The following is a 21,754-nucleotide window of genomic DNA, read 5'->3' as shown; positions in this document are numbered from 1 at the left end:
TAAAAAGTTTCTGTTTGATGTGGAGGTGGATGAGCAAACATTGAAGATTCTTGAAGAGTGGGGAAAGGTGAACTAAATGTTTTTGTAAATAGAAGATCTGGGCAGCAGAGTGAAGTATGGACTGGAATGTGGAAAGAAAGGAGGAAGGAGGTCAACAAGGAGGTTGATGCAGTAATCAAGATGGGATAGGATAAGTGCTTGGATTAATGTAACAGGATGGAGAAAAAAGGGTGGATTTTAGTGATGTCATGAAGGTTGAACTGGCAAGATTTGCTGACAGATTGCATATGTGTGTTTAATGACAAACTGAGTGTACGGTAATGTCAAGAGTATGGGCCTTTGAGCCAAGGACGATGGTGCTCTCTGTGGTAACAGGAAAGTCAGGGGGAGGACAGGGTTTGGGTGGTTCTCCTGGTTCTCTTTCTACTTGTCTGGCTGCTCCTTGGTCTCTTTCACTGTGGTCTCTATCTCCACCGTCTATCTATAGTCAGCCCCTCATAGCTCATTTCTGAATCTCCTTTTATTCTCCATTCATATCTACTCTATTCCTTCCTATAGTTTCAACTATAGTCTGTATGTGAATGACTCCCAGATTTGTCTCTCTAACCCCTCTCCTCTCCCTCTGTGCAATCTCACATTTCCTCATGCCTTCAAGACCCCCTAACACCTCAAATTTAACATTTCCAAAAGAGAAATCCTCATCTTCATTCATTCAATCATACTCTGTGTGCAAAGCACTGTACTAAGTGCTTGGGAGAGCACAATGTAACGCCTTCCCCACTGACTTTTTCATTGCAGGTAACAACACTGCTATCCTCTCTGTTCCACAAATCCATAATTAGCATTATTCTGGACTAATCTCCTTCCTTTGATTCACTTATTCAGTCAGTCACCAGATCCTAATCAGTAAGAGAATCTGAGTTCTAATTACTGCTCTGTCACATGCCTGCTTTGTAATTTCTCTGTGACTCAGTGTCCTCGACTATATAATGGAGGATCAGCACCTGACCTCCCTCCTACTCGAATTGAACTGCAAGTGGGAGAGGAACTCTGTCCAACCTGATTATCTTGTTTCTACTGCAATGTTTAATACAGTGCTCAGCAAGTAGTAAGCACTTAGCAAAATACCACAATTATTTTTAGTAGTACTATACCTCTGTGATATTACTGGGGCTTTTCAGGCCAATACAAGCAGCATGGCCTAGTGGATAGAGTATGGGAGTCAGAAGGACTTGGGTTCTAATCCCAGCTCTGTCAATTTTCTGCTGTGTGACCTTGGGCAAATCAATTAACAATAGTGATGGTATTTGTTAAGTGCTTACTATGTGCAAAGAACTGTTCTAAGCGCTGGGGGGGATACAAGGTAATCAGGTTGTCCCACATGGAGCTCACAGTTTTAATTCCCATTTTACAGATGAGGTAGCTGAGGCCCAGAGAAGTGAAGTGACCTGCCCAAAGTCACACAGCTGACAAGTGGCAGAGCTGGGATTTGAACCCACGACCTCTGACTCCCAAGCCCAGGCTCTTTACACTAAGCCACGCTGCTTCTACGTCTCTGAGCCTCAGTAACCACAACTGTAAATTGGGGATTAGATTGTGAGCCCCATGTGGTACAGGGACTGTGTCCATCCCAATTTTCTTGTATCTTCCCCAGCCCTAGTACAGTGCCTATCATATAGTAAGTGCTTAACTTAATATTCAGGCCAAAAGAACCTCTAGAGTTAATATAGGAGGATCCAGACCCAGGTCAACCTCCGTGGTGTCCTAAAGCCCTCCAGTTCTGATCTTCTAATGGAGTAATGAGGTCATCCTACTTACTGCACCCTCCACCCAGATCCTTGTTCATTCATTCAGTTCATTAGATATTTATTCGAGCACTGACTATGTGCAGAACACTGTACTAATCGCTTGGGAGAGTACAGTATAACAATAAACAAACACATTCCCTCCCCATAATGAGTTTACAATCTAGAGTGGAGGAAGACAGACGTTAATATAAATAAATAAAATACAGATATGTACATAAGTACTGTGGAGCTGTGGGGAGGAAGAACAAAGGGATCAAGTCAGGACAATGCCGAAGGTCATGACAGAAGAGGAAAGGGAGGTTTAATCAGGGAAGGCCTCTGGGTGGAGCTGTACCTTCAATTAGGGTTTGAAAGAGGGGAGAATAATTGTCTGTCTGCTACCACCTCTCAATGACTGAAGCCCAGGCATCTTCCTGAAGGTGTAGAAATCACCGGGGACTAGACTACCATCCACTTGCCCAGTTCTGGGCTATAGGAAGCTCACAGCCAAGGAGTTCCCTCCCATGTCAAACAAAAACTCCTCACTATTGGCTTCTTAGCAATCCATCACCTTGCCCCTTATTTCCTCACTTCCTTTCTCTCCTTCTTCATCCCAGCCCACACACTCCGCTCCTCTGGTGCTAGCCTTCTCACTGTGCCTCATTCTCACCTGTCCCTCCATCAAACCCTGGCCCACATCCTACCTCTGGCCCGGAATGCCCTCCCCTCAAATACACCAAGCAATCACTCTTTCCCCTTTAAAGCCCTACTGAAGACTCACCTCCTCCAAGAGGCCTTCTGAGACTAAGCCCCCCTTTTCTCAGCTCCAACTCCCTTCCACATCATTTCGACTCACTCCCCTTGCTCTTTCCCCCATCCCTGCCCCACAGCACTTATGTATGCATAAATCTATAATCTATAATTCTATTTAATTATATTAATACCTGTTTACTTTATGATGTGTATATATTTATAATTCTATTTATTCATATTGATGCCTGTTTACCTGTTTTTATGCCTGTCTCCCCCTTCTAGACTGTAAGCCCAGTGTGAGAAGGGAGTGTCTCTACTGCTGAATTGTACTTTCCAGGTTTTTAGCACGGTGTTCTATACAATAAATATGACACAATAAATGCGATTAATGAATGAATGTCAGCAGCTCCCCATTCATGAGTCTCCCTGGCAACCAGCCCATTTGCAAGAAAATATTAAATTCTGAAATCTCAGCAATATTTAATAAGTTGTTAACCAAGTACCAAATGAAAACAAATCCAGTTCAAACCACCTTTCTCTGGATCTACTACTACTTCCCCAGGACCTCAGCACTTCCTTGCAGGTATTGCGGGCCTTAAATTCTTCTCCCCATCAGGGAGAGTTTTGCTTCTCCAGAGTCCTTGCTTCAGGACTCCAAACCTTCAAGGGTCCTCTGCAATCCCTCCCTGTGTTCTGGGTATATCCAGGTCCACAGCATGAGCTCTTCCCATGTTCTGGCCTCCTAGGCACAAAGCTAGCTTCCTCGCTAACTCTCTCCCATTCCCTCTGTTTGAGTCCTACAGGAATTGGTGACAGATTGGATATTTGGTTTGAACAACAGAGTGGAATCAAGGATGATGCCAAATTTAGGGGATTATGAGACGGGGAGGGTGGTTGTGATATCTTTATGGTTGTGATATCTACAGTAAAGGGAAGTTCGGGAGAGGACAGGGTTTGGGATGAAAGATAAGGAGCTGTATTTTAGATGTGTTATCTTGATATCTTGAAAGCAGGAGGAGTTGCTAGTCTGGAAAGAGGGAGAGATCAGGTGAGGAGCTATAGATTTGAGTATCACCTGTATAGAGATGGTAGTTTAAGCCATGGGAGCAAATGAGTTCTTCAAGGAATGAATATAAATGGGAATAGAAGGGGACCAAGAATCTTCAATCTTGAGAACGCAGAAAAGCTTTAATGGAACTGAGCCTTAAACAAAACCTGCCTCACTCTGGTAGTTGTGGTTTAAGGTCACATTGTTAGTTCCAGGCTCGGGTTTTGGTAAAATTCAAAGGAGCACCATATTTACCTACCAATTCCAGAGCATTGACCCGTTGATTATGTCAAATGCTTTTCGATGGTTAATTTCTCCCCTTCTAGACTGTGAGCCCGCTGTTGGGTAGGGACCGTCTCTATATGTTGCCAACTTGTACTTTCCAAGCGCTTAGTATAGTGCTCTGCACACAGTAAGCGCTCAATAAATACGATTGAATTGAATGAATTAATCAATTAGGTGTGGATAATATGCACCCCAGCACTTAGTATAGTGCCTGGCAAGCAATAATTGCTTAACACATACCACAATTATTATTATTATTATTAATAATGATAATGATAGCATTTATTAAGCGCTTACTATGTGCAAAGAACTGTTCTAAGCGCTGGGGAGGTTACAAGGTGATCAGGTTGTCCCACGGGGGGCTCACAGTCTTAATCTCCATTTTACAGATGAGGTAACTGAGGCCCAGAGAAGTGAAGTGACTTGCACAAAGTCACACAGCTGACAACTGGCGGAGCTGGGATTTGAACCCATGACCTCTGACTCCAAAGCCCTGGCTCTTTCCACTGAGCTACGCTGCTTCTAATATTATTATTATTATTATTATTATTGTTATGTCTTGGTGCTGCTCTCATGATTTCTTCATGTATCTGTCATGCTGCTAAGATTGTATCCGCTGGGCTGGTCTTTGATCTGAAGCCACACTGTGATGTGAGTAGTGCACATTTGGTTTGCTTATCAATAATCTATTTAGAAGGAATCTGGGCAAAATCTTGTTAAATGGAAAGCAGGAAATTTCCCTCTAGTTTCTACACCCAGTTTTGTTCCATTCTCCAGTTTGAAACCTGGGTCTAGCCCTAATAAACCCAGAGTGTCACTGTCCCTGTGAGTGTTCTTCACATTGGCTGATAATGATTGAGTCCTTAACAATATGGTAATATTTTTATACTCCTAAGCCAGATATGCTTTTCCCAGTTTTTTACATCTTTCAAACATTTCATATTAATGATTACAGAAAACAGTTTTATACCATTAGAAATTCAGCAGAAGCCAATCTGTCCACTCCCACTTTCCCATCCAACTGCTTCTCAAGCATTCCAGAAGGATGGATCATTTTCTTCTAGAGAAAGAATTTCTGATTCCTTCTTCACGCAGCTGACACAGTCTGTCAGTGTTGGTTCCCAGGCAATTCATTCATTCAATCATATTTACTTAGCACTTACTGTTTGCAGAGCACTGTACTAAGAGCTGAGTAAAGTACAACAATAAACAGAATTATTCCCTGCCCACAGTGAGCTTACAGTTCTCCCTTCTCCTTTACCACAAATAGGCCCTGGCCTTCATCTCATTACCCTATTTAGCTACCACCCTACCTCCCCGCAGACTGCCATCCAGAGCACTGGAGGTTGGGGAGCACCCAAGATCTGGAGACAAGGAATTCCCCCAACCAAATTTCAGTGGACCAGTCACCACCCCAGACTCCTTGGTTTTGGCATAGTGAGGCAGGGTGGTGTGTAAGGCTCAGTCCAATTAAATATTTTCTGCATTCCCACGATTGAAGATGTAGTGCCCATTCTTCTTGCTTCTTTTCTGGGCTTGAGCCTTTTTTCTCTCCCCCATACCAATAATGATGGCTATGTGTCAAGCACTGTACTGAGTTTTGGGGTAGATACAAGCTAATGAGAGACACACCTCTCTCATTCAACCCATATATTCATTTTGTCAGTTTTCCCTTCTGTGAAAATCGCTGAAATGCACCCCTTTCTCTCCATCCAAACTACTACTAGGCTGATCCAAGCATTTATCCTATGCTACCTTTATTGCTTCATCTGCCTCCCGCCTCTCCTTTCTCCCCCAACTCCAATCATTCTTCTGCTGCACGTATCATTTCAATGAAAATCCATTCAGTCCACATCTCTTTACTCCTCAAGAATTTCCATTATTTGATCAACCATCTCTACATCAAAGACAAATGTGGCTCAGTGGAAAGAGCACGGGCTTGGAGTCAGAGGTAATAGGTTCAAATCCCGGCTCCCCACTTGTCAGCTGTGTGACTTTGGGCAAATCACTTAACTTCTCGGTGCCTGTTACCTCATCTGTAAAATGAGGATTAAGACTGTGAGCCCCATGTGGGACAACCTGATTACCTTGTATCCCCCCGTGCTTAGAACAGTGTTTTGCACATAGTTAGCACATGAATGCCATCATTATTATTACTACCATCAGCTTTATAGCACTCAATCAGCTTGGCCCCTCTTACCTTGTCTCACTCATCTCCTACTGCCCCCCACATCCTTTGCTCTTCTAACACCAGCTTGCTCACTGTACATTGATATTGTCTATCACTCCACCAACTCCTCTTGTCTGGAACACCCTTGCTGTCCATAAACGTCAGACCACAACTCTCACCACATTCAAAGCCTTATTAAGTTGACACCTCTTCCAAGAAACCTTCCATTCTTTCACCAACTTTTTCTCCTTCTGTGTCATCTGTGAACTTAGATCTTTATACTTTGTGCCACTGGTATTCACCCCACTCTTAAACCTACAGCAAGTATGTACATGTCCACAGTTTATTTATTTGTATTAATATCTTCTATCCCCCTTAAACTTCAAACTTGTAGTGGGCTGGGAATGTGACTAACAACTCTGCTGTATTATACTCTCCCAAAAGTTTAGTAAGCACTCAATAAACCATTGATTGATGGACTGATTAATTACCTGGGGAAAAACTGCAGCCCTTCAGCTTGTAGATCTTCGTAGTAGTCTGGTCAAACAAAAGCTTATAGTCTGACACAGAAGGTGTGAACTCCCATATTCAGATAAACAATGAAGTTGTCATTTCCTCTGTATTCTCATAACCACCATTCTCATTAATTAGCTCTTTTCCTTCAAGTTTGCACATCCAGGGTAGTAAGTAAGGTCTTGATAATGAAGGGGAGTGAAAAAACACATTTTCTGCTCTACTGAGGTTTACAATATAATGCAAGTATTTACAAAGAAACCAAAGGCCTTTCGTTTCCATAAAGAGTTGTGAAATATCTTTAGAGAGGAGTATCCTTCCTCCTACATTCTCAGAATCATTTTATGATTAGTTAATGTTGTCTTCAATCAATAGGCCTATCGTGCTGCCACTGGACATTGAACAAGTTTAATTTATAAATTAAAATTCATGGACAATCCAAAGGTTTTTTAAAGGTTACTTTTTCTAGCTTTTTTTTCTAAACAAGTGAAAAGAAAGAATTCCTTGGTCACACGGATTTTCCAGTTCAGAATCCAGTATGAGCTCATGGTCAAGGGTTGTGATTGGCAAGTGAAAACACAATCTCAAATCAGTCTAGTCTAGACTCTGAAAAGAATGGATTTTGTGCCAGCACAGTCCCACATTCTTCTGCTGTGGAACAAAGGCCCACATGGAAACCGTACAGATCCATTGAGACAACATATAAGCCAACATTTTCAATGGTTATTTGTCTCCAGAAAGAAGAGAGATATCATCCCTATCTTTCAAGGGCAATAGGAAGAATTATTGTTCCAGAAACAATATTTATCAGTAGACAACATCTCTATGATTAGAAAAGCATTTATTCATACATTAAACATAAAAGACATTCTGACTACATAAACCAAACAACAGGCTGCTCGCGTAATGATAATTCCTATTGTACTGTTGATGTCATATGAATTGATTCCCAAAATATTTTCTGTGTTTCAACCTTTTGCTTTGAACCAAGTGATGACCTGTAAAACAAAATAACGAAGTTAATTAAATAAAGTCAGAATTACAAAACGATACTTCTACAGCTCACATTTTCAAATATTATGAACTTTCTTTGATCCCGATTTGAAATGTGGCATGTTACAAACTTTCCTTTTGTAGCTACTCATAAAAAAGTTAGGGAAGAAGAAATGAGAAGAGGAAGAATAAAATAGCAGGGTTTGGGAGAAACAGTGAAAAGAGAGAGAAGTAGAGATAGGTTTTTAGAAGGCCATTCGGCAAATTTCTAATAATTTTAAATTGCCTCATTTGGCTTTAAATTAGAAAGATGAACCAATCGACTATACTGAGAATAAAGTGGGAATTTATAAGATAATATGAGAACACTGGAAAAAAGGTCAAAACCAAATGGGTGGGGAAAAATGAAAGTGTGGATTTTCCTTATGTCCTGGCAACAGATACTCTTTGGTCAACAAGGGTTGTGTTTGAGTGAGGAAGGAAGATACAGGAGGGAATGTTCCAAAACAGGAATGAGGCGACTTACCTGATTTGGAGTCAAATTGAACTGGAAAGCCAGCTCATTCACTTCACTTGTACTCAAGGCTTTATTGGCTTTGAAACGAGCCCACAGAGTTTCCAGCAATGGTTTGGTGATCCTGGTTCTCTCTTTATTTTGGGGAGGATTATCCACTCCACTCTCCTTTTTTCCTTCCTTTTCATTTCCAGATCTTTTTGTGGAAGAGGAGGACAGAGATTGGCCTTGTTCTATGAGAACAACTGGAGGGAAATCCAATATTACTGAAACAGAGCCATCTGTAGAAGAAGAAACAGACCCAGAAATCAGACTGATCCCAGCCCTGGGAGTAGTTTTGGCATCCATCTTTAAAAATAGAATATTCAGTAATAAAAGAGAAATTTTCAAGACTCCAAATCATTGAAAGAGCACAAAGAATAGAAAGTCTCATCAAAAGAGAGGGATATCTTCAACTAAGATGATGCTAGAGAAATCTTAAGTCATAGGATGGAATACACCAAAGATAATGACTGCAAAACTAAAGAGAGCCCAGCAGGAAAAACATCATGTAACACTGCCCACGTGTAGAGGATTAAAAATGAGAAGCAGCAGAGTTTATTGGAAAGAGCCCAGGCCTGGGAAACAGAAGACCTGATCCAGCTTCCGCCACTTGTCAGCTACGTGACCTTTTGCAAATCACTTAACTTCTCTGTGCCTCATTTACTTCGTCTGTAAAATGGAGCTTAAGACTGTGAGCCCCATATAGGACATGAACTTTGCCCTACCTGATTATCTTGTGACAACCCCAAAGCTCAGTACAGTGTCTGGCACAGAGTATGTGCTTAACAAATAGCATAAAAATTGAAGTGGGGCCATATAGAATTGAAATACAGTGAAATAAGTAAATAGAAGAAATGGGAGGAGAGAAAATGAATTGAATTACTTGGAAGCTATGTCCCTCATATAGACAGATTCATGTTCAAATTTATCACATTTTAAAATCAGTGATTCCAGTCCTCTCTTCAAAAATATTCTCCAAAAAGCTAATTAAAGTGCACTCTGTTCTCACCAAGAGAAGTTAGGGAAAAAAAATACATACAGAAATGGGAACCAAGCAAAGGTGGACAAAAATGGGGATTTGACTGAACCCAAGATCATCTCTTTCAGCAGTGCCCACGAGCTATTACCTTCTGAGCTCTGCTCTGCATCTGGAATGTCCTCCCAGAAACATTCAATATTCTGCAGAGTGTCTGGGATGTGGGACAGAAATCCAGCCTCCTGCATGCTTATCGCCTCCAAGATGAGCCTGTCCAGTTCAGTGTCCCAGTCGAAGATCGCCAAGTCAGGCTAGTTTATGGGATGAGAAAAATCAAGAGCAGAAAAAGGTGTCACTATCAGCAACAGGATCATTACCATCATTGACATTTATTGAATTTCTACAGAGCAACGTACTAAGTGAAAGACTAAGGCATAAATTTAAATAATAACCATAAAACAATAAATAAATGAGCTAGAAATACTTAAATATTAAATATTGCTAATTCATTCATTCATTCATTCAATCGTATTTATTGAGCGCTTACTGTGTACAGAGCACTGTACTAAGCGCTTGGGAAGTACAAGTTGGCAACATATAGAGACGGTCCCTACCCAACATCGGGCTCACAGTCTAGAAGACTGCTAATGACCCCATAAACTGGTTTCTCCTCCCCTTCACCTGGTTTTCCCAAAAAACATGAGTGGTTCCCCAATGGAAACGATCTGATTTTTTCTCATGAAGATTGGCTTCCTGCAAGGATTTCCAGATGTTCTTCCCATAGGATTCATCCAGGGAAGAACGTAGGCTCCCAAAACCCCTTTCAAATCCTAGATTCCCAAGATCCCACTTAATTCCTGGAATTTACCTGCGGAAGGGCTGCTGCCATGGCTTTTCAGTCAGAGAGAACCGGTGGCTTCAGTGAGCAAAGATCTATGGAGACTTACAGAGAGAAGGTCTCAATATCAGTTTTTATCTGATCCTGGGTGCACTCAATAGGAAGTCTTCAACGACTTCTCACCTTCATTGCGGCCATTTCCTAGGTTATTATCGAACACAGAAGGCGCGAACTCTCAGGGCGTAGAGCAAGAAAGGGTTTTTCTTCTCCTTGGAGTCTCAGAATCATTACCGCTAATTAGAGGTGGTTTTTTAGTGTATTCTAAGCTTCCGGTAGAGAATCGAAAGACTAAACGTGTCAATCTTTAAAATATCTAAAGAAAGTTTGACAAAATAATAAAGATCCAGTTTTTTTGTTGGTGGGTTTTGTTGCTTTTTTTTAACCCCAAGGAAGGTGTGACAGTTTCCAGTTCTGTAAACAGCGAAAGGAGTTTACCTCTCATGCATTCTCAGAACAATCATAATCATCATTCAACCTGGCATACTGTCGCGAGAAAGAGAAAAAGTCATTCCAAACTTCTGAATCCAGGTAGGGTTGCTTGGAATTGAGTGGGGTGGCAGGACTGGAAATATCAGGGAATATCAGGGAATTGGGTGGACACATGAGAATTCCATTCGGGCCCCAGTCCAGTGAAACATCTCAGAGGGACAGGCTTGAAAAGGAGCAGCTCCCTCTGAAGAGTGTGTGATCGAGAATTTCCAATTCAATCAGTCGTCTCTGCACCCCAGAATCAGATAAGGCCAGGGATGGTTAGGAAAGGATTTTGAGGCATACATATGCATTTATTTGTACTGAGCACCCAAGTCCCAATTAAGTGGTCTGGGAACATTTGGCATCATAATTATCACCTACTACTTTCGGGGACACAAATAACTCACTACCGAGCTGCTGGGGCTGAGAGATAGTCATTGCACAGAGGACTAAGCCCTGGTCAGCCAGGCCAGAGACACCTGACATCGTAACCATGTCTCTGTCAACAGAGACATAGAGAACCCATTCCTAGCTGCTGAATCCAAAAATCAGCTTCATCATAAACCGTCCTGTTACCACTCTGCATCCTAAATTACCCAATGAAGAACACATAATAGGTGTAGCTCTCTGACAAAGTGGGGAGAAACCCTTCTTACAAATCAACAGCTGCCTGTTTGTCCGTCATTACAGACATCTGTTTATTGCTCACGAATCGCCTTACTCTCAAGGATCTGACTATGTGGGTTCATTCTCACCCAGCCGAAATGATTTGTATTCAATCCCACAGTTAATCGCCAAAAGCACTGGATTAAGCCTCTACTACTATGAGGATCTCATATAAACCATTTCAACCTCTTGGACCTCTCAATATCTCTTCAATCCCCTCCTCTAATCACCTCATTCCTGTCCTTCTTTCCCACCACCGCCTAACATTCTCCTCCCTTGACTCTCCTTCCCCACAAATCAGCTCATTCCCATCAAAAGCCCCCTACCTCTCGAACCGTCCCCTCCTCTATTCCCAACCCGACAACCTCAGTCAACCCCTGTCCCATCATGTTACGCTTGAACTGCTCCTTCTCATCATCCATGAAACCTGGCTCTCCCCAGATGACACTGCACTCTCTCACAGGGGGCTTAATTTTCTCCCACTTCCAGAGTTTCACTGAGAAAAGGATGGAGTCAGATTCCTTTCTTTAGTATTTATAAAGTGCCTAATGTGAGCAGAGCACTGTACTAAGCGCTGGGAGAGAGTATGTTCTTAGAGTGTAAGAGGGTAGAAGGGACTAGAGAAAACATAAGGAATAATGAGGCACTAAAGTACAATGCAAATACACAAAATATAAATAAAAATGAGCCTGATGCTGTGCTTAGAGGAACAGAATGTCAGAATGTCCTTCAAGGCCCACCCATAGCCACTGTGACCACTAGAGCAGCCACCAGCTTTTTCCAGGGTTTATAGGAGCCTGTTGTCGTATGTTTTTTTGTTTTCCTGGTTTCCAGCAAATCAAACTGGGAGGCAGTGGTGGAAAGTGGTGGAGACTTCTGGATGGATTGGATGAGGGCAGGTGTCAGTTCCTGGTGAGGCAGCATGGCTCTCCGGTGGAGGGGACCCATGGAGCATCTTTTACCCTAGACCCATTGGCCATGGAACATGTTGGAAGCAGGTTCTAGATGGCAGGAGGGAAGGTGGCAGTTACCGTGGATACTTTCTCCAGCAGCCTCCTTCCCCGCAAATGCCACTTTTGCACCATCCCAATACCCTTTTTTATCCCTCTCCACCACTTTTCCTTTGAGACCTATATTATCAGTGTTTATCACATACTCCGATTACTGTTTGCCACCATCTACCACCTTCCAGGCCCCATTTTCAAATTTCTGAACCATTTTGATCCCTTTCTCAGTTTCTTCCTCTCTTTCTCAATCAATGGGGTTTCATGGTTGGGAGATGCTGTCTGATAGGAACTTTGAGGCATCTGACTGGGACTCCAGGATAAACCCAATAGATGACCGTTCCCAGAAAAACAACCTCTCACTTCTCTTCCGTCTTCCCATTTACAGGACATTTGGAATAGAAGCATTAGGCTGAATCATTTCCTGAGCAAGGTTTCAGAAAAGAATCTCGAATAATCCCATTACGTATAAGGTGGGGAGTTGCCCTCTGGATAGCCACTGCAAACTCATAAAGGCTCCCAGCAGTGATTAACAGGGAGGGCTGGGGCAGAGAGAATATATGGTTCTATAAACTCTGTGGCATTGTACCCATCAAGGGTTGTAATACAGTGTTGGGCAGTAAGTGTTCAATGAATACCATTAATTAATTGAATGATTGATATGCTATAATCAGTATCCTGAGATGTAACATCTTTGTCCAATGTGAATAGCAATCGTGTGACTTCAAACCTTTGAAGCTGTAAATCAATCAATGATTTTTATTGGGCACTTACTCTAGGCAAAGCGGTGTACTGAGCACTTGAGAGAGTACAATAGAAGCAACGTGGGTCAGTGGAAAGAGCACGGGCTTGAGGGACAGAGGTCATGGGTTCTAATCCCAGGTCCATCACTTCTCAGCTGTGGGACTTTGGCCAAATCACTTAACTTCTCTATGCCTCAGTTACCTCATGAGTAAAATGGGGATTAAGACTGTGAGACCCACGTGGGACAACTTTTAAAATAAGTATCTGTCAAGCACTTACGATGTGCCAAACACCATTCTAAATGCTGGTTGAAGCAATACAGAGGTAATCAGGTTTTCCCACTTGGGGCTCACAGTTTTAATCTCCATTTCAGAGATGAGGTAACTCAGGGCACAGAGAAGTTAAGTGACTTGCCCAAAGTCAACACAGCTGAGAAGTGGTGGAGCCGGGATTAGAACCCATGAACCTCTGACTTCCATGCCCATGGGTCCTTTCACTGAGCCAACGCTACTTCTCTGACAACCCCCTCCAGTCTGGCTTCTTGTCCCCTACATTCCACGGAAACTTGCCCTCTCAAAAGGTCACCAATGACCTCCCTGCTTGCCCAAATCCAACGGCTCATACTCTGTCCTAATCCTCCTCGACCTCGTCAGCTGCCTTCGACACTGTGGACCACCCCCTTCTCCTCAACACGCTATCTGACCTTGGCTTCACAGAAACTGTCCTCTCCTGGTTCTCCTCTTACTCTCTCCGTCGTTCATTCTCAGTCTCTTTTTGCAGGCTCCTCCTCCGCACTCCCATCCCTTACTGTGGGTGTTTCCCCAGAGTTTCAGTGCTTGGTCCCCCTTCTGTTCTCGATCTTACAACTCACTCCCTTGGTGACCTCATTCGCTCCCCACGGCATTCAACCTATCATCTCTACGCTGATGGACACCCAGGATCTACATCTCTGCCCCTAGCTCTCTCCCCCTCCTCGTCCAGGCACTTCGCATTCTCCTACTGCCTTCAGGACATCTCCATCTGGTCATGTCTGCGCCCGCCACCTAAACTCAACATGTCCAAAGACCTGAACTCCTTGTCTCCATCCCAAACCCTGCCCCTCTCCCTGACTTTCCCATCTCTGTTGAAGGCACTACCATCCTTCCCGTCTCACAAGCCCGCAACCATTGGTGTCATCCTGGAACTCGGCTCTCTCATTCACCTCTCACATCCCAAGCCGTCACCCAAAACCTGCCGGGCCTCAGCCTCCGCAACATTGCCAAGATCATCAATCATCATCATCATCAATCGTATTTATTGAGCGCTTACTATGTGCAGAGCACTGTACCTAAGCGCTTGGAAGTACAAATTGGCAACATATAGAGACAGTCCCTACCCAATCAGTGGGCTCACAGTCTAAAAGGGGGGAGATAGAGACCAAACATACTAACAAAATAAATAAATAGAATAGATATGTACAAATAAATTAAATAAATAAAAAGAGTAAAAAAATATGTAAAAACATATATACATATATACAGGTGCTGTGTGGGGAAGGGAGGGAAGGTAAGATGGGGGGGGGATGGAGAGGGGGACGAGGGGGAGAGGAAGGAAGGGGGCTCAGTCTGGGAAGGCCCCTACTGTAGGAGGTGAGCTCTCAGCAGGGCCTTGTGAAGGGGAGGAAGAGAGCTAGCTTGGCGGATGGGCAGAGGGAGGGCATTCCGTTGGGGCCATCCCTTTCCTCACCATCCAAACCCACTCCAAACGGGGAGGGAGTAGGGGAAAAGAACTCCGCCCTTTCCTCTCCATCCAAACACGCCTACCCTGCTTGTTCAAGCCCTCTTCATCCCTATCCCGTTCTGGACTACTGCATCAGCCTTCTCTCTGATCTCCCATCCCTCGTGTCTCTCCCCACTTCAATCAATACTTCATGCTGCCTGCCCAGATTGTCTTTGTCCCAGAAACGCTCTGGGCTCATGTTACTCCCCCTCCTCAAAAATCTCCAGTGGCTACCAATCAATCTGCGCATCAGGCAGAAATCTCCTCACCCTCGGTTTCAAGGCTCTCCATCACCTTGCCCCCCTCCTACCTCACCTCCCTTCTCTCCTTCTACAGCCCACCCCGCACCCTCCACTTCTCTGCCGCTAATCTCCTCACCGTACCTCGTTCTCGCCTGTCCCGCCATCGACCCCCGGCCCACGTCATCCCCCCGGGCCTGGAATGCCCCTCCCTCTGCCCACCCGCCAAGCTAGCTCTCTTCCTCCCTTCAAGCCCTACTGAGAGCTCACCTCCTCCAGGAGGCCTTCCCAGACTGGGGCCCCTTCCTTCCTCTCCCCCCTCCGTCCCCTTCTCCATCCTCCCCATATTACCTCCTTCCCTTCCCCTCAGCACCTGTATATATGTATATATGTTTGTACATATTTATTACTCTATTTATTTATCTATTTATTTATTATACTTGTACATATCTATTTCATTTATTTTATTTTGTTTGTATGTTTGGTTTTGTTCTCTGTCTCCCCCTTTTAGACTGTGAGCCCACTGTTGGGTAGGGACTGTCTCTATATGTTGCCAACTTGTACTTCCCAAGCGCTTAGTACAGTGCTCTGCACACAATAAGCGCTCAATAAATACGATTGATGATGATGATGAACTTGATTACCGTGTATCTCCCCCAGTGCTTATAACAGTGCTTGGCACATGGTATGCGCTCAAGTAATACCATCATTTACAACAGAGTTGGTAGGCACATTCCCTGCTTAAAATGAGTTTATAGTATGAGGGGGGAGATAGACATTGATATAAATAAACTGTAGCTAGGTACATAAATGCTATGGAGCTGTGGGAGAGGTGAATATCAAGTGCTGAAAGAGTACAGGTGAGGGAGGCAGCATGGCCTAACAGAGCATGGGACTAGGATTCAGAAGAACTTGAGTTCGAACTACAGCTCCAACACTTGTCAGCTGTGTGACCTTGGGCAAGTCACCTGACGTCTATGTGCCTATAAGCCTGTTAGTCCCAAGAGGGACAGAGATTGTGTCTGACCTGTCTTCGTTGTATTTGCCCCACTGCTTAGAAGAGTGCTTGGCACATAGTGACCTCTTAAAAATACCACAATTATCTTTATTATTATAGATCCAAGAATTTAGAGACCACAGAACAGGGAGGGAGTAGGGGAAAAGTTGGCTTAATAGAGGGAGATCTCTTGGAGGGGGACTGATTTTAATAAGAGTTGGAACATGGGGAGAGTTGTCCTGTGTCAGATATAAAAGAGAAGGAGTTCTAGGCCAAAGGGTAAGTGATTGGTGTTGAGATAGTTGAGAGAGATGTAGAGTGAGCAAGTTGGCATTAAAGAAATGAAGAATGTGGACTTGGGTTGGAAATTAGTTGCGGTTGGAATTCAGCAAGGTTCCAAAATCAACGGTAAGAACTTTACGTTTTATGTACGTCATGGGTCCGTCTCTGATTTTCACTTCCCCTGACTTTCAGGCACTCAAGTTAACGAGCCCGTCTCAGGGATTCATCTCCTGCTATTTTCAGGCATTCAATGACAAGTTCAAAGTGAAACCAAACCACCACTGTTGGGAGACCCAAGAATGATATGGTAATTTGCATAATACATCACAGAAAGAGATTGAGCAGAATTAGTTGTTGGTGTCCAAAGAGAACCATCAGTGAAGGGGCACAGGAAGGAGGTGTGTCCTTTGAAGAATGAGCTTGCAGCTATTCTTAGTTGGTCTTGGTCTTCCTCCTTAAAGTAGGATATGAAATCTCCAATTCCAACAAGGGTTCTGGCTTCTTTTGGCCTTGGGTTTTTTGATCACAGCTTTTTTTTCTGAACACCTTCCTTCTTTTTCATTTCTTACTACATTAACTTTTTCTTTTCTTCCATCAAACTTTACTCTTCTTGTGTTCCTCTGCCAGAATGAACATACATAATCTGAAGGAACAGGGTACGGGAACCAAAGCCAAGGGTATAAAACAGATCAGGAGTGGCAATATAATTTATTAAACACCACTATGTGAAATGCACCATAGTAATTATTTGGGCCCCTCTTAACATCGCACCTGGAGACTTCCCAATACTCTACTAGTCTTGGCTATGGGTGGGAGAGCCAAGCAGAGGCATAACTATTCCATTCCTAGTTTGGGCAGTGGCTAGCAAGTGGAAGGCAATCTGCTAGAAGTCAAAACTAATCTGTGCTAGGCAGCAGCGGCGTGGGAGAGAGTCAAGGGTGGAGACTCAAGTTTACTATGTGGAAGAAGGCAATGGTAAAGAACTTCCATATGTTGACCAAGAAACCTCTATGGATGTGCTACCAGAATGATTGCAGGTAGCCGTAGGGCATTCCGACAGAGATGTGTCCATGGAGTCGCTATGGATCAGAGACGACTTGACAGCATAAGAAAAGGCAAATAATTGCTAGAGAAGCCGTTATCTAGATCATTCACTTAATAAATCAGTCTAGAAATCAATGGTATTTATTGAGCCCTAACTGCAAACAGAGATCTGTACTAAGCACAAGGGAGAGTACAATAGAGTTGGAAGACATGATCACTGCCCATGGAGGAGCTTAGAATCTAGTAGAAGAGCTTCCAATCCATTAGTCTGTGGGACCATTACTGGAAATAGAATGTGGGTAAACCACTGATCTAATGTAGAATGGCATTGCTGATGATTTTGTGTTATTTCGCCTTAAAAAACAAACTTTTATTTTCTCCCACAAACTTACTCTGTAAAGCCTTACTCTAAAGAAGCAGCATGGCCAAGTGGAAAGAGTATGGGCCTAGGAGTTTAAGGACCTGGGTTCTAAATCCGGCATTCCCACTTGTCTGCTGTATGACCTTGGGCAATCACTTAACTTCTCTGGGCCTCAGTTATCTCATCTGGAGATTAATACTGTGAGCCCTGTCCACCCAGTTATCTCGGAGAAGCAGCAAGGTGTGAGAGGCAGCAAGGCGTAGGCAGCAAGGTGTAGTGAATAGAGCATGAGTCTGGGAGTCAGAAGTTCATAGGTTTAAATACTGGCTCTACCACTTGTCTCTTGTGTAATCTTGGAGGAGTCACATCATTCATTCAATCGTATTTATTGACCACTTACTGTGTGCAGAGCACTGTACTAAGCACTTGGGAAGTACAAGTTGGCAACATAGGTCATGGGTTCAAGTTCTGGCTCCGCCAATTGTCAGCTGCATGACTTTGGGCAAAAGCCTCAGTTACTTCATCTGTAAAATGGGGAATAACACTGTGAGCCCCCCCGTGGGACAATCTGAGCACCTTGTAACCTCCCCAGCTCTTAGAACAGTGCTTTGCACACAGTAAGTGCTTAATAACTGCCATCATCATCATTATTATTATATGGAGACGGTCCCTACCCAGCAACGGGCTCATAGTCTAGAAGGGGAAAACGGACAACAAAACAAAACAAGGAGACAGGTGTAGAAACAGTCAGAATAAATAGAATTATAGCTATATGCACATCATTAATATAATAAATTGAGTAGTGAATATGTACAAGTGAAATAGAGTAATAAACATATACAAATATATACAAGTGCTGTGGGTCGGGGAAGGGGGTAGAGCAAAGGGAGGGAGGGGGGGCTATGGGGAGGGGAGGAGGAGAGGAAAAGGGAGCTCAATCTGAGAAGCCCTCCTGGAGGAGGTGAGCTCTCAGTAGGGCTTTGAAGGGAGGAAGAGAGGTAGGTTGGCAGATGTGTGGAGAGAGGGCATTCCACACTTTTCCATCACTACTGGTATAACTCCTGCTTCCAGCTGCTTTCATTCATTCATTCATTCATTCGTTCACTCATTCATTCAATCATATTTATTGAGCATTTACCGTGCATTTACTTTCCAAGCACTGTATTAAGCGCTTGGAAAGTAAAATTCGGAAACAAATAGAAACAATCCCTACCCACAACGGGCTCACAGTCTAGAAAAGGGGAGACAGACACAAAACAAAACAAGTAGACAGGCATCAATAGTATCAATATAAATAAATAGAATTATAGATATATACACAACGTTAATAAAATTAATAGAATAATAAATATGTACATATATACACGTGTGCTGTGAGCTGGGGAGGGGCTTAGAACAGGGAGAGGGAGTCAGGGTGATGCGGAGGGGAGGAGGAGCAGAGGAAAAGCGGGGCCCAGTCTGGGTATGCCTCCTGGAGGAGATGAGCTTTCAGGAGGGCCTTGAAGCTCGCATCTCCTCCTGCCTTCAGGACATCTCCATCTGGATGTCTGCCCGCCACCTAAAACTCAACATGTCCAAGACTGAACTCCTTGTCTTTCCTCCCAAACCCTGCCCTCTCCCTGACTTTCCCATCTCTGTTGATGGCACTACCATCCTTCCTGTCTCCCCAGCCCGCAACCTTGGTGTCAGCCTCCATTCCGCTCCCTCATTCACCCCTCACATCCAAGCCATCACCAAAACCTGCCGGGCTCAGCTCCGCAACATTGCCAAAGACCCGCCCTTTCCTCTCCATCCAAACCGCTACCCTGCTCGTTAAAGCTCTCATCCTATCCTGTCTGGACTACTCTATCAGCCTTCTCTCTGATTTCCCATCCTCATGTCTCTCCCCACTTCAATCCATACTTCATGCTGCTGCCCGGATTGTCTTTGTCCAGAAACTCTCTGGGCATGTTACTCCCCTCTTCAAAAATCTCCAGTGGCTACCAATCAATCTGCACATCAGGCAGAATCTCCTCACCCTCGGCTTCAAGGCTCTCAATCACCTCTCCCCCTCCTACTTCACCTCCCTTCTCTCCTTCTACAGCCCACCCCGCACCCTCCGCTCCTCTGCCGCTAATCTCCTCATTGTGCCACGTTCTCGCCTGTCCCGCCATCGACCCCCGGCCCACGTCATCCCCCGGGCCTGGAATGCCCTCCCTCTTCCCATCCGCCAAGCTAGCTCTGTTCCTCCCTTCAAGGCCCTACTGAGAGCTCACCTCCTCCAGGAGGCCTTCCCAGACTGAGCCGCTTCCTTCCTCTCCCCCTCGTCCCCCTCTCCAACCCCCCATCTTATCTCCTTCCCTTCCCCACAGCACCTGTATATATGTATATATGTTTGTACATATTTATTACTCTATTTATTTACTTATTTATTTTACTTGTGCATATCTATTCTATTTATATTATTTTGTTAGTATGTTTGGTATTGTTCTCTGTCTCCCCCTTTTTGACTGTAAGCCCACTGTTGGGTAGGGACTGTCTCTATATGTTGCCAACTTGCACTTCCCAAGCGCTTAGTACAGTGCTCTGCACACAGTAAGCGGTCAATAAATACAATTGGTTGATTGATTGAAGGAGCTTTAGATTCTCATTTAAAGGATTGAAATGTTTGGGCTGTGTTATAGTGGGTAAATGAAGAGTTCAGTTTGCCATAGACGCCCGGGACTCTGTACCCGAGAGGCCCGCCCGCCCGCCTGCCATCACACGGCGCGGCCTTGCTGCTCCCGGAAGGATCCTCTCCTAAGGGCGCCGCCATAGACGCCCGGGACTCCGTTCCCGAGAGGCCCGCCCGCCCGCCCGCCATCACACGCCGCGGCCTTGCTGCTCCCGGAAGGATCCTCTCCTCAGAGCGCCGCCATAGACGCCAGGGACTTCGTTCCCGAGAGGCCCACCCGCCTGCCCGCCATCACACGGCGCGGCCTTGCTGCTTCCGGAAGGAGCCTCTCCTCAGAGCGCTGCCATAGACGCCCGGGACTCCGTTCCCTAGAGGCCTGACGGCCCGCCATCACACCGCGCGGCCTTTCTGCTCCCGGAAGGCTCCCCTCCTCAGAGCGCCCCCATACGCTCCCCCTGCTTCCACCCCCCCCCCCCACTTAAGCGACCTTCCTTAAAGTGCCCCCCATCCCCGCCTTCTCGGACCGGTCCTGACTGACTCTTCCCCCCCCACCCCGGGAAAAAGGCCCTTGTTAACACCATGTTACATTAACGACAACCTCATTCGCACCTCCTCAGCCCTCCCATGCTAGTTGGCTGTTCGCTCCTCTCCCCAGGTATTTCTGCTCCCTGACCCCCCTTAACAGGCCCACCCTACTCCAGCACATAATAGTTTGTATCTGATCTCTGTGCCATCATTATCTGCCAATTTTATTATTGCCATAGCATATTGATTGTTTAACTACACCCTGTGATGCCATCACCTACTTATATCATTGCTACTATTTTATTGCTTCTGCATCTCAATTGTTAACCTCCCGCGGTACTGTCACTCGCCCTGCTGACCTCACCATGAACTTTCAGTTCCCTTGCTCCCAACTGCCATTCCCATTCCTCACCTTCTCCTTCCCCTCTACCACCCATCTTTTTCCCTCCCTCTCACCCACCAAGACCACTCCCCTCACCCCCTACCAAGGATCCCTCTGTACCAGCGCCAGTCCTCCACTCCTCCTCCACTCCTCCCTCCCGGCCCCCTCCCTCCCCTTCTCCCCGCCCCCACCCCATCCCAGTTGTACTTTCCCATCGCCACCCCTCTTCCCACTCTCCCCGCCCAGGCCCCCTCCAACTCATCACAATCCAACCCCTCCCCACCCCTCGCACCCTTCCCCCTCCCTCCCCTCCCTCGACAGCTGCTGCCAAGTGTGGCCTCTGGAACCTCCGCTCCGTTTTAAGTAAGATCCCTTTCATCCTGGACCTATTCCTTTCCAGCTCTCTACTCCCCCTCGCCCTAACTGAAACATGGCTGTCTCCAGACGACACGGTCTCTTCTGCTGCTCTCTCCAGTGGAGGCTTCTTCTTCTTCCACTCCCCCAGACTCACCGGAAAAGGAGGAGGTGTCAGTTTCCTTCTTGCCCCCCAATGTCGCTTTGCACTATCCCTCCTCCCCCTTCCCTTTCCTTCCCTTCCTTTGAAGTCCACATTATTCGCCTCTACCACCCCCTCCAGATTCTTGTAGCG

Source organism: Tachyglossus aculeatus, unplaced genomic scaffold, assembly GCF_015852505.1.
Source record: "Tachyglossus aculeatus isolate mTacAcu1 unplaced genomic scaffold, mTacAcu1.pri scaffold_1_arrow_ctg1, whole genome shotgun sequence".
Lineage (NCBI taxonomy): Eukaryota > Metazoa > Chordata > Mammalia > Monotremata > Tachyglossidae > Tachyglossus > Tachyglossus aculeatus.
The sequence above is the reverse complement of the archived record's forward strand: the minus strand, read 5'-3'. Positions refer to the sequence as shown.